The sequence below is a fragment of the Panthera leo genome, chromosome B4 (assembly GCF_018350215.1).
Source record: "Panthera leo isolate Ple1 chromosome B4, P.leo_Ple1_pat1.1, whole genome shotgun sequence".
NCBI lineage: Eukaryota > Metazoa > Chordata > Mammalia > Carnivora > Felidae > Panthera > Panthera leo.
In genome coordinates, this window is record NC_056685.1 from 87,629,793 (window position 1) to 87,643,432 (window position 13,640).

The 13,640-nt window shown below is 33.5% G+C and overlaps 1 protein-coding gene across 9 annotated transcripts in view; it reads left to right on the top strand.

Moving 5' to 3' along the window:
* Positions 1-13,640, top strand: part of USP15 (ubiquitin specific peptidase 15) — a 118,967-nt gene that overhangs the window by 77,260 nt on the left and 28,067 nt on the right. For 2 of the 9 annotated variants that reach the window (XR_006204917.1, XR_006204919.1), the window contains exon 9: positions 11,327-11,410. The exons of 5 other annotated variants lie outside the window; for them this stretch is intronic. The gene's annotated coding sequence lies outside the window, so the exon portion shown is untranslated. Of the gene's footprint in view, positions 1-3,619; positions 3,720-11,326; positions 11,411-13,640 lie in introns of those variants that run through there. 2 more of the 9 variants (XR_006204921.1, XM_042947042.1) reach the window with 2 other exon arrangements.

Below are 13,640 nucleotides of genomic sequence, written 5' to 3' on the forward strand. Positions count from 1 at the left end.
TATGTCTTTGATCGACTTTGAAGTAATGACAATAATCTATATATTTTTTAATATATCACTGTTTATAAAATTAGAGCTGGTTGTTTCATTCCCCTTTGATAAAATTCTGTATTTCAAAAAGCCCAAAATAATGGTATACTATTTTTGATATTTCAATTTTAACCTTTTTTTTTTTTTTTTTCTTTTGGTCCTTTGTTTTGGGGTGTTTTTTGTTTTTGTTTTGCAAATTCTGAAATTTTATTTTTAAATATGAATTTTTTGTTCTCTATTCATATTTTAATAGTAAATCTCCTATGCCCACGTGTCATCCTACAAAGATATAGATTACATATAGAGTATGGATTAATTAAGGACATTATTACAATTCTTTTTCACTAAGAATAGTATATGACTCTTAACCACCCAAATTTCTAAATAAATCCTTTTGTACTTTGGCATTAATCAATTTGTCTCCTAAATTAACCATTGCCTTTGCAGCATTCTTGGAAAATTAGAACTTAATTGTCATAATTCTCTAGAAAAGGAATTGGAAATCTTTTAGAAGTGCATAGAGGACATAAATATGCTTAATTTCTGATTTCTTGGTTTAGAGTTGAGCCACTCAGGAAATAGCCTTTCTGTTCAAGCATATACTGTGTAAGGTTAATAAACTCTTCCTAAACCCTCTTTGATGAGTAATATTACTTATACTTTAATGTGAATTTTTTTATTCAAAATTATTTTTCTGGGATCCTAGCACTAAATAAGCAATTTTTTAAAACATTTACCTTTATTTTTCTGGGAGAGGAGAATGGGAACATCATCTGAGAACAAGTCAAAACATATTATTATCCTGACAGCTATTTAGATAAAGTGTGTGGGTGCTGAGCTTACAGAGACAGGAACAGGCCAGACAGGTTCTCATTTTATTTGGGTATCTGTTGGACTACTCTACCTGACCTCTGAACATCATCTTTAATACCATCTCTGGAAAATGTTTTATATAAATGGTGGTTTCATCAGTACCAGAAAACCCTGTTCTTGTGTCACCAGGTCATAATTTTTGTATAACTCCTATCCTTGCACTGCCAAAATTATTTTGGTTCTAGACACTTGATGAAAACTTGAGAAATTTTTTTTGTTTTCTTTTTAATCTAGTGTAGAAAACCAATCCTGATGCTTTCTCATAAGGATTAAGAAAATAATTTTAACACTATAGGCACTAAAAAATTTGAGTCTCTCAGAAGAGAACGAGTTCATGTTCATGCTAATCATTCAGAGAAAGCTCTGGCTTTCATTCAAACTGAGTTCCTTTGAAGGGATTATTACATTCTAATTACCTCTGCCTTTGATATAGTCTTTAGTGTTTTGTTTCCAGATGGTTATAATTTCTCAAAAATGAGTATTAAAATTAAATCTTCTAATCACTTATGTTGAGCTGAATTTGGCATTTGTTGAACTTTCTTGTATATGTTTAAGGTATCAGAAACTTCTATTAGTTTTTGCCTCACTTTAAAGCAGTGTTATTACAATAAGTTGGTAGGTCTATTGCTGACCGTCTCTTAATGTTATATCGCCTTCACATGTTTCATTTCAGTTGAAATTAGATTCATGAGGGTGAGGTTTGTTAGGGTGATAGTTTGTTACTTTCTTGTACTAGTCATAAAATAAGAAAAACTTTTGATGAAAACTTAAGGGATTTAAAATTTTTAAGCAGTGGATATTATTTCATGTCTGTGTCTTGGCTGGAAATTGTATTTTCTCTAAAATAAAAATCTCTACATCAGTTTGGGTAAGAGAAAAAGATGAGTTTTTATTTTTGCTACTTTTGACTTTTAATCTAAATCCACAGTTAGAAAAGCTAATACTAGTTTCATTTTCTTAAAGCTTTTGTGATTTTTGATTGGTTAGATGTCCACTCTCAACCTGAAAACTCACCATTAAAGGGAATACAAAATGTTGGTAGCCTTTATCCCTGTTTCATGAACATGTATGTAAGTTGTTAGGTCTACAGATGAAAGGGGTAAAAGATAACTAATAGAGTAGATTTTTTTAAATATTTTTTTTAGATACTATTTCCTCAATTATCCTTATTTTCCAGTTTTCTTGTAATACCTGTGAAGTTGAAGACAATTCATGAGCTTCAGAAATATTCCAATATTTCTCCTGATAATTTGAATTTCAATGTAACTTCTTATATTTACCAATCCTAAAAAATGCATAGACATTTTAGTATCTCAGGCAGTATAATTACTGATATATTTTAAAAAATGTGAGTGGAAAGCGTACCTTTTTTTTTTTTCTATGTGAGAATGGATTATGCTTATTAAGCTATCAGTAGCCTTGAGGTAATGAAATCTTTTGGCTTCTTATGATTAAAAACTAAGTGGCACCAATCTTATTATGAATTTAATATTATTAGTGTTATTTAATTATATTGGTATTCAAGATTTTGTCTGATGTAATGGTATGAATGAATATTAAATTTTTTTGATAGTAGTACTGCCATATAGTTCTAATTTCTTAAGTTAATATTTATTGAATATCAAACATGTGAGATACTTTTGGACATAAATCCTGACCTCATGAAGATTATAGTCTAGATAATTTGATTTTCACACTTTCTGTATTTCATTATGAAAATCTTTTTTTTTTTTTAATTATTACTATGAAAAGTTTAATTCTATCCTCTTTTTAAACAGATGCAGTGAAGTTGTTTTGGGTAAAGGATGTGGAGTCCCATCTGCTTTCTCTTACTTTCTTTTCTTAATGGCCCCAGAAGCATTTTCATGGGATTCTAAGACTCTAAGGAACAGTCTAAAAACTATATTATAGCAAGAAAAAAAGAAAAGAACACATTAAAAACTAATAATATAGATTAGGAGCACAGACTATAGAGTTTCACTGTCTGGATTGAAAATAGGTCTCTCCTATTTATTAGCTGTGTTGCCCTGTTTACATTATTTCCACAACTCATTTTTCTCATGGGGAAAATAATAGTACCTGTATCTTAGGAATTTCATGAGGATTAAATGAGTTGAATATAAAGCTCTTAGAATAGTGACTGGCACATCATAAATGAGTAGGCATTAGGTTAATATTTTATCTTCTTTTTTTTTTCTTTCAATTCAGGGAGCTAAGCAGAGTGACTCTGGAAAAAAGTCTACCTTCAATAACCCCTGTATTTATTCCCCTTTCCTACAAGTCTTATTCCACTTGGGTTGAACCTAGTGAATGAAGAAAGAATTAATTATATTTTTAAATTATTTTTCACTCAGTATTATTGTAATAATGGTATTTATCATCTGCTCCATTTCTGAACTGTGTTTAACTCTCCCTACACAAACTGATAGGCAAGGAATATAATAATGAAGAACTCTTTGTGCATATTTAGTCTTCAGAGAGCTCAAAATTCTTGAGATCAGGTTATCCCTGGCCTCAGCCTCCTCAGTAGTTATGATTGTAGGCATATACCACCATGTCCCAGTGGTACAAATAAGTTAGCAAAATAGTTTTCTAATGTCCTAAATCTTTAAGAGAATGTTTAGTTATAAAAGTTTGCATTATTGGAGGTAATTTTAATTAGCATCAGTTGAGTAGATTCAGGAGCACTCCAACCCTTGTCTTTTTCATTGTCAAGGCCTAGGAGGCTCATGATTGGCTTCCTGGAAGAAGCAACTCTTCAGATGGATTTGAAGCAGGGAAGTGATATGGTCTTTTCCACTGGAAGGCAGCATGGCGTAAGATGGTTGTTTTCAAACTCTTTACTTGGAAGTAATAGGGCTCCTTACTGTAGGAAGTCATTGAAAAAAAAATAATCGAGGGTCTGTTCTGTCATATAGTGTAAAATCAGTTGTGATTCCAAGCATTTTTAAAGTCAACTTTTTTATCATTATTATTATTATTATCTGTTGGATTAGGAAAAAATCTATTCAATAAATTCAGAAGAATGTTAAATAGAAAGCTTAAAGTTTATTTTTCAAATAAACAGAATGAGTAATACACAGAAATAACATTTTTTTAAGAAACTAAAATCCTATAATACCGTGAAACAGTGGAAAAGATATTACTGAAGGTATTATTTTTGTGTTGTAGTACTTTATAGCTTTGCATATGATGAAGTATAATGCTGTTCTTCTCTCACCCTGAGACATTCTTTTTGCATTAATTGGAACACCAATTCTTAGAAGCCTGGTTTAACATGAAGCTAATTTTGTTTAGCCAAATTTATAGTTAAATAAATGAAATGGTTTTCATCAAAAAAAGAATCATTTAACCCCTGAGACATAAGAATTTAAAAAAAAAACAGTTGAGGGGCGCCTGGGTGGCTCAGTCGGTTGGGCGGCCGACTTCGGCTCAGGTCATGATCTCGCGGTCTGTGAGTTCGAGCCCCGCGTCGGGCTCTGTGCTGACAGCTCAGAGCCTAGAGCCTGTTTCAGATTCTGTGTCTCCCTCTCGCTGACCCTCCCCTGTTCATGCTCTGTCTCTCTCTGTCTCAAAAATAAATAAAACGTTAAAAAATTTTTTTTTTTAAAAACAGTTGAGGATCTTGAGGAAATGACTTATTCTAATAATCAGAGAATATAGCTAAAAATTCAAATATTTCTTCATAGGGCAGATTTTTAAAAAATGATAAATGGCATACAATATTATGTTAGTTTCATGTGTACTACATAATGATTTGATATTTGTATATGTTACAAAATAATCGTCTGTCACCATGCAAAGTTATTACAAAATTATTAACTGTATTCGCTATGCTGTACTTGACGTATCTAATACAGGAAATTAAAATCAGTTATTTGAGTTCCTCCCATATTATGTGCCAAAAATTACATGGCACTATCATCAAAAATATGTTGAATCATCTATCAAATGGCAGCTCACTTGGGTCTTCTTTCCATTTTGATGTAAAATGGAAATGACCTTACTTATATTAGAACCATTCACTTTCTCAACACAGATACCAATGTTTTTACTTTTCTCTTTGTTTGAGCTAGGGTAAGAGAGAAGTCACCCCTTCTTTCAGAAAGAGAAAGGAGGATGCACCCGGGTGGCTCAGTCAGTTAAGTGTCTGACTCTTGATTTCAGTTCGGGTCATGATGTCACGGTTCGTGAGTTTGAGTTCCCGCTGTTAGCACAGAGCCTGCTTGGAATTCTCTCGCTCAGCCCCTCCCCTGTTTGCACGTTCTCTCTCTCAGAATAAATAAACTTAAAAAATAAATAAACTTGGAGAAAAAAAAAGAGAAGGGGTTGGAAAAGGAAAACCTGATTTGTCAGGCATTTTATTTGGGGGAAGAATATATATAGCATAGTTCTGTAAGAATATAGTTTTCATGACTGGGGGAGAAATGGTATCTTTAAAAGAATGACTTGAACCTGTGTAACTTGGCTCATAGTGATTTTTTTGTCATGAAAACATGCCTTCTTAAAATTTAAAAAAATTTTTTTTTAGTTTTTAATTTACATCCGAGTTAGCTAGCAACAATGATTGCGGGAGTAGATTCCTTAAGAAAAGATGCCTTTCTTAAAATCAGATACTGAAGCAATCAAACTTATTTGTCTGCTCTTCACATTTTCTGAATGAAAATACAAATTTCTCTAGGATTAATGCTTCAACTTCTGAATTAATATAGACTTAAATGTTTTATCTGCCCCTAATTCTATAATAGGAAATGACATTAAGTATAGATTGTGGAGAAATAGAGGGATGATTTCAAGGAGTTGTAAATAATTACACCTGATTCTAATACAGAATTGTTTCTACATTATTCTGGCTATAAAAAGATCAACACCAATTTACATATACTCACTAGGAAGGATTACTTACAGTGATCACACCTTGTAGCAGTGGTTAATACAATCAGACTAAAATATCTTGTATTGATTTTTTTTTTTTTTTTTTTAATTTTTAAGTAATCTCTATACCCAACATGGGGCTCAAGCTCACAATCCCAGTTTCAAGGTCCACATGCTCCATGGAGTGAGCCAGCCAGGTGCCCTTCTTGTAATGATTTTAATAATTGTTGTAAGGATGTTTATTTGTAGGGGCACCTGGGTGGCTCAGTCAGTTAAGCATCCAATTCTTGATTTTGGCTCAGGTGATGGTCTCAGTTTGTGAAATCGAGCCCCTGTTCCGGCTATGTCCTGACAGCACAGAGCCTACTTGGGAGTCTCTGTCTCATCTCTCTGATCCTAATCCGCTCATGCTCGTGCTCTCTTTCTCTCGAAATAAACTAAAAAAAAAAAAAAAAAAGGTATTTATGGGGTGCCTGGGTGGCTCAGTTGAGCGTCTAACTCTTGATTTTGGCTCAGGTCATGATCTCTCAGTTCATGAGTTTGAGACCCACGTCAGGCTTCATGCTGACAGCACGGAGCCTGCTTGAGATTCTCTCTCTCTTTCTCTCTCTGCCCCTCCTGCTCGCTCACTCACTCTCTCAAAAATAAACATTTTTTTAAAAAGGATGTTTATTTGTAATCAAAGGAAAATGTAAGAAATGTCAATCTATAATTTATAACAATAACTACAACTTTCCTCCCTTCTAAAAATAAAAACCAAAAAAAAAAAAAACAAAGTGGAAGTGGTTCCAGATTTACTTCTATCACCTAAAAATCAAACAGTTGATTTTCTTGATGGCAGAATGTTTTCTAAGATCTATTTCCTCCTTTATTAAATATACACTAATATTCAACACTTTATAGTTGGAAGATTCTAAAATGTGTCAGGCTTATAGTCTAAATTCTAAATTGCTATTATGGAATAGTGTCACTAGAAAATACAGGATATTGGACTGATAGAGCCTTAAGAAAAGGAAAGGCACACTAGATCCCCTCTAAATCCCTCTTAAGGGCTTGTTTTGTTATGTTTTGTCTATTTGTTTTAATGTATACATATAAACTGGTCAACTGAAGCTGTGCTATATTTATTACTAAAACCTCCCTAATCTTCTGGACTCTTTTTCTTTTTAATGTCCTTTATCTTAAAATCACCTTTCTATTTTAGTTTTTGCGTAGAAATAGTTTGTGAGTATGCTTATTGCTCATGAACCACTTCATTAGTCACTTTACAAATAATTGCTTAGTTACATATTCCTTTAGTAGTGTATACATATATGGAAACCAGTTGCTAAGTAATATCAATAAATTCTTAACAGTGATTTGTAAACTATGCTATATGGGGCAGGGAGAGGGTCAGTGAGTTGGTTACTGAAAACCATTACTTAATAATAATATTTGAAATAAATTACTCATTTCCCTAAACTCATATTAAAAATTAACAGCCCAGTAAAGAACCTGCAGCCTCTGAAAACAGTACCCTTCTTTGCAGAGTGCAGGTTTTTATATCATTGTCACTTTCTTAATTTCCTCTTCACAGAGGTCTGTCAGGGCATAAGGTATCCTTATTTCACTGATGAAAAAATTGAGGCAAGGAAAGTTTAAGTGATTTGTCTAGAACAAGTTAATAAGTGAGTTAAAACTCAGTTGTTATTCCAAACATTCTGAGATAATGTATCTGTCAAAATTATACTAATCAACTTGTAAGAAATGCATAAAAATACTTAATTGTGGTCAGGTATACATAACATAAAATTTACTATTTTAATCATTTTAATGTACAGTTCAGTGGCCTTAAGTATACATATTGTACAGCCATTAAAAATGTTTTTTATCTAGGCCAAGTATATGGTCCCCTTAATACAAGATGGTCCCCCAAAAGTAGTGTTACTTTTGTACAGATCAAAATAGTTTTGTAGGAGATTATATACACATTTACTCATTTGGCAGAGTGTTCAGAACATTTTAAAAACTCCTTTTGGAATTGCTTTCCTTTTTCTTAATATCATTGATATTTCTCTTCTTTGATGATGAAGTTGATTTTCAAAAACCTGAAGTTTTTCAGAACATTATCTTCAGAATATTGTAGGTGATCAAGCTGGGTAATTCTTTTTAATCAAATATATTTATGAATTCATCCATTCATTTACTCAGCACATATTTATTGAGGGCCTACTAAGTTCCTTTCGTAGGGACTAATTGTAACATTGTGAACAAAACTGTATTTGTTTCCATGGAGCATAGTCTAGTAGAGAAGATAAACATTAAATAAATCATGAATTCTGATAAGCAGCATGAAGAAGAAAAATGGGGTGCTCTGAGAAAATAACAAGAACTTGGAGAATACCTGCTTGATCTGGGTGTCATACTGTCCATAAGTAACATTTGAGTTATGACCAAAGAACTCATGAATTAGGTGTGAATTAGGTGAGAGTTGAAGTTAGATGGAGAGCAGTAACGTGTGCAAAGCCTCTAGGACAGGCAAGTTTGAGGAGCCAAAAGATGAGTAGTAACCTGTGGAATAATATTTGAACGGGAGTGGTATAAAATGAGTCTGAAGAAGTAGGCAAAGCCAGATCATGTAGGGGGAATTTGGATTTTAATGTATTATGAAAGCATTAAAGATTCTTAGGCTACCGTAATTTCATCTGATTTATTGCAGTTATCTCCTAGCTGATTTATCTGCTTACATTCTTCATCCCCATGACCTTTTCTCAAAAGAGCAGCCAAAGCTATCCTGTTCAAACCTAAGGCATTTCCATTACTCCTTGTGTGTAATACTAAATGCTTTCGTATTTCACTCAACCAAGGTGAAGTTCTTAAAACAGATACAAGGCGCTGTATGATACTGGCTGCATGCTATCTTATTTCCTTCCACTTTCTTCCATGTTCCCTTTTCTCCATCCTTATTAGCCCTAGTCTTGTGATGCCAAGAATGTTCATGCCTCAGGATCTCTGAACTTAGAATTTCCTAGCCCTGGAATTTCTTCCTCCAGATACTTATATCCTTGTTCTCTCTCTTCCTTAAGTCTCTTATTATCAGTCAGAACCTTCACACTCACTTTATATGCAGTAGTAACCACCCTCTCCACATTCCATACATCAGCCATGACCACCTCATATGCTCTCTACATATTTGGGTTTTTTGTCTGTCTGCCTTTGCCTACTTCACACACACACACACACACACACACACACACACACACACACACACACACTCCATGAGCTCAGGGCCTTTGTTTTAGTCACTGCTATAGCCCCAAATATCTGTCTACCTCCTCCTACCTCTCTCTCACATACATCCTCCATGAACACAGGAGTCACTGCTGTACTTCTGTTACCTAGAACAATGTTTGATATGTAGAAGGAACTCGAGTTAATGAAAAGTGAAGAAAGTCACGTTTGTCTCTAGGTACTGGCTTGTGCATCATAATTATAGCCATTTAACGAAATTGGAGTGATGGGAGGAGGGGCACAGTAGCAGGAGCAAATTTCGGGTAGGGAGAAGAATATGAGTTAATTTTTTTAGGCATATTCAGTTTGTGACAACCATGAAACATCCCAAGTTAGATACATTATAGGCAGATAGATATTCTAACAAGGAATACAGACCAGAGGCTTAGGTTAGCAATGGAAATATGGCTGCTTATAGATGATATTTAATATCAGGTATAGTTGCATCTAAATGAGGGCATCTATGAAAAAGAGGTCCCAAGACTAAGCTTTAAAATGTAACATTTGAGTGGAGTAAAAACACTGCTGTTGCCAACAGGAGAAAAGAAGATTGTTTATAAGTAGTTTCTAGATTTTGTGTTGACTTTCATTATCCTAAAAATATGAGACCAGGTTATTTGCTAAGAATGAAAGAGTAAGATTGCTTGGCAGTATTGAAATCTCATTTCAGTCTGGAGATCAATTTAGAACAGTGTGGGTTTATTCACTTGAAATTTTCTCTAGCAGTATTTAGCTACATGGTGCATACAGTAGATGACTGGGTTCATATAGTAAGTAACTGGGTTTATCTAGGGTTGGAGAGAGAAAGGGCAAAGGAATTAAGAGCAGCTAAACTAGTTGTCTTGTTTTTATCGGGGTAATTTATTTAGCTAATCCAACAAACATCCACTGAGTCTCTGGGTACCAAACAGTATTCTAGCCATTAGTAATAGAATTGAAAAAGACTGCCTGTGCTCTTAGAAGTTCTTGGTGTTGTGAATGAAATAGACGTATAAATAAATAAGACACAGTATGTGATATGATAGAAAGCATGATCAGCCAAATGTTACAGAAGCAAAGAAAAATGAGCCCCTGGGAAATAAGTGAGGCTTCACCAAGGAGGTGACTTTTGAGTCAGGCCTTGATTTTATTTGATAAAGTACACTATTCATAATGACTTCCCTTTTATTCATCTGGTCATAAAAATAACACTGAATTACCAAAGGTACAAATACAACATTACAGCTCATGCTTGTTCCCATAATTTTCTACCACAAAAATCCCTACATTAGAAATCTATTTTACCATACCATGGGGTGCCTGAGTGACTCATTCAGTTAGCGTCTGACTTGAGCTCGGGTTAGGATCTCACAGTTCATGGGTTTGAGCCCCATGTTGGCCTCTGTGCTGACAGCTCAGAGCCTGGGGCCTGCTTCAGATTCTATATCCCCCCCCCCCCCCCCCGCTCTGCGCCTCCCCTTCTTGCACTCTCTCAAAAATAAACATTAAAAAAATGAAAACAAATCTGTGTTACCATACAAAAAAGCTCATTGAGTATACACACATGAAACACATATTGGCACCCACTGTATGCTAGATATTAATGCTTTTTCATATGTGTGCCAGCTCTAACGAAAAGTACCTAAAATATTTTGAGCAATGACAGTATCAAGAAAACATACAGCCTTCTAAAGTGATTACATCAAAGATGATGTTCATTTGAACTTGAAGGGTTTACCAGAAAATCACTGCTTTATAACCATGTCATGTATAATTAAAAATTGAAAGTCTGTCTCTGGCTTTCATTTAGAGAGATGTTGCTTTGAAAATAAACTGAATCACTGACACACATGCACTAATCTATATACACACGTATGTTCATTATGTATATATGAATGTAAATATATATCTATTTATATATGTAAATATAAATATATATATATAGTTGTTGTTACAGATTTGGTATGTAATTAAAGTATTGTGAATGATTCTTCGGTAATTGCCCAGGACCTAATTATTATATACTTTGACAAGAAAAAGTTTTCAATAACTTTTTAAAAGAAATTATAAATTTTTAACCAAAATGTTACTAATTGTTTATAAGGAAATTCTTAATAGTAAGCTAGAACATTTTAAGATTCCTCTTATTCTCATTGAACCATACCTGAAGTGTCTGTGTCATCATGATTATACCACCATCTTCCTGGGACCTTTGCTATCTTCCCTGAGACTTGTTCCATTAATCATCATATCTTTGTTATGTACCTTTTACCTCACATTTTCACTGTGTTCCTTTCAGCATATATATATCGTCAAGTCTTTTTTCTTCTTCTTCTAAGTGAGGAGTGAAGAGGACTCTTAACCTTGAAAACTGAAAATAATGGTTTGTACTTTCTTCCTACTTTCTCATCTTCCATTCAGTAGTCCTCTGCAGCATAGCATAGTAGTTACAAGCATAGGTTTTGGAACCTGACTGCTTGGATTCAAAACCTAGTTCTGCCACTTGGTTGTGTGAAATAAGAAACTTTTTAGTTTCTTCATCTGTTAAATGAAGATAAATTGTTTAACGAGTGCTTGGTACCTGGTAAACAATATGCAGTTATCAACTATTGTTATGTCATCGCTGTGACCATCATACCACCCCCAAAAAATTGCTTTTGATAAAGTCATTCTTGACCTTCTGTTTGCAGGGTTGTTTGTAGCCTCTTTACCTTTGAGATGTCACTCTTTACCTTTGAGATGTTGACATCCACTTTAACTGACAAATCTCAAATCTGTCTCTACTATAATTCTCCCTCCTGAGTTTCCTTCCAGTATATAACAATTAGATGGACATTTCTGCCTAGATAATATTACACTTAAACTAACCTTGGCTACTAAGACCAAACACTCTCCCAAGAAACCTGATCCTTTTATCTCATACTCCCCTAGTTGCAACTGTCCACCCACTAACCCAAGTCAAAAACTTGAGACTCTCCCCAGATCCTGTTCATTTCACTACCTCTTAGCATCACTTCCATCCATCTTCTCTTCTACTGTCAGTACAATATTTGAGTACTTGAGCATCTTTTATGTGACCTGTTGAAATATATCTCTAACTCCTATCTTTATTCCTTCATTTATCCTCTTCCTCTCCATTTAGTGCATTGCTTCCAGAGTCGTCGTTTTAAAATGCAAATATAATTATTTACCTCTTTGCTTAAAACTTGCTTCTCATCACCTAAAGGATAAAACCTAAATGGGGCTTTTCCTACCTCTTAAGCCAAAACTAAAGGTTCTTGGAATTTGTTATGTATCAAACTTGTTTGTGTATACTCCTTCCTTTTCCCTCGTTGCCTTTCCCACATCTCTATCTCTCCTCCCTTTTCTCTCTTTCTTCTGGATAAATACCTATTACACAGTGAGAGTCATGAAAGTAGAGACTGTCTTTGGTTTTCTTTTATATCCCCAATGTTTAGCATAATGCCAGATAATGATTAGAACAGTATTTCTCAGAGTCTGTCTATGGATGAGACAGTATGGTTGACAAATAAGCATAGAAATTAAGTATAAGTGATCTAAAACTTTTCTAGCAACTTGGTCAGGGTATTTTATATCTATTAAATCTCATAATAGAAGATGAGGCTTTGTTTTTTTGTATGTCATTTTTTATTTCATTTTTCTAGTGGTTCATTTTTACTGTACTTTATAAAAGTCTCAGTCTATGATGATTTGGAAATTGTTAAGAAATTAGTTCTTTCACATAAACAGAGAAATACTGCATTAGAAAATTTACCAGAAATGTTTAGAACTTCACCTGGACCAGATTAATGATCTTTCTGGAGCTAACTCCAAAAGAGTTAATTTTAATTAACATTAAATTAATAATGTTAATAAATTAATAAATAAATAAATTAATAAATAATTAATTATAAATTAATAAATAAATTAATAAATAAATACATAAATTAATAAATAAATTAATAAATTAATAAACATTAATTTTAAAAAGAATAATAGCACATTTTATATATATTTACTTCTTGCAACCGAGTAAGTCAGAAACCCAGCTATATATAAAGTTCAAGAAATAATACAGTGTTAGGTTCCACCGGTGTAACCAGTCTGATGGCACTTGCGTCGGGCTGCTATGTTAACCCCAGCCTGGCAGACCCCAGTCCCACGCAACTAGTTCCGTGAATGCACAGTGAATGATAGGAAAAAATCCTTTTGGAACATTATTTTTATATTACTAGAAACTCTTCAAATAATAATCTTCTGTTCCTAATAAATATCTGTTGAGTGATTATTTAGATAAATTTAAAGTTCTTTTGGATTATGAAGATAATCAGAAACCCTTCATAGTTCATGCTATTACATGGTCCTTAAACTTCTTTTTCAACTCAGCTGAAGTATTTATTGTCAGTTTGGGGTCTAGTGTAATGAAATAATGAAGAGAAGTACATGACTTGGTGATTTTCCTTAAAGAATGTAAAAATTCAGTTAAACTTTGTGAAAAATTTCTGCTATCCTTTCATGTATGCCTTCACAGGGAAACTAAAAGATCAGTGAATCAGAAATTTGTGATACTTATTTTTTCAAAAATGTTTCTATACTGAATATTATGTGCAAGG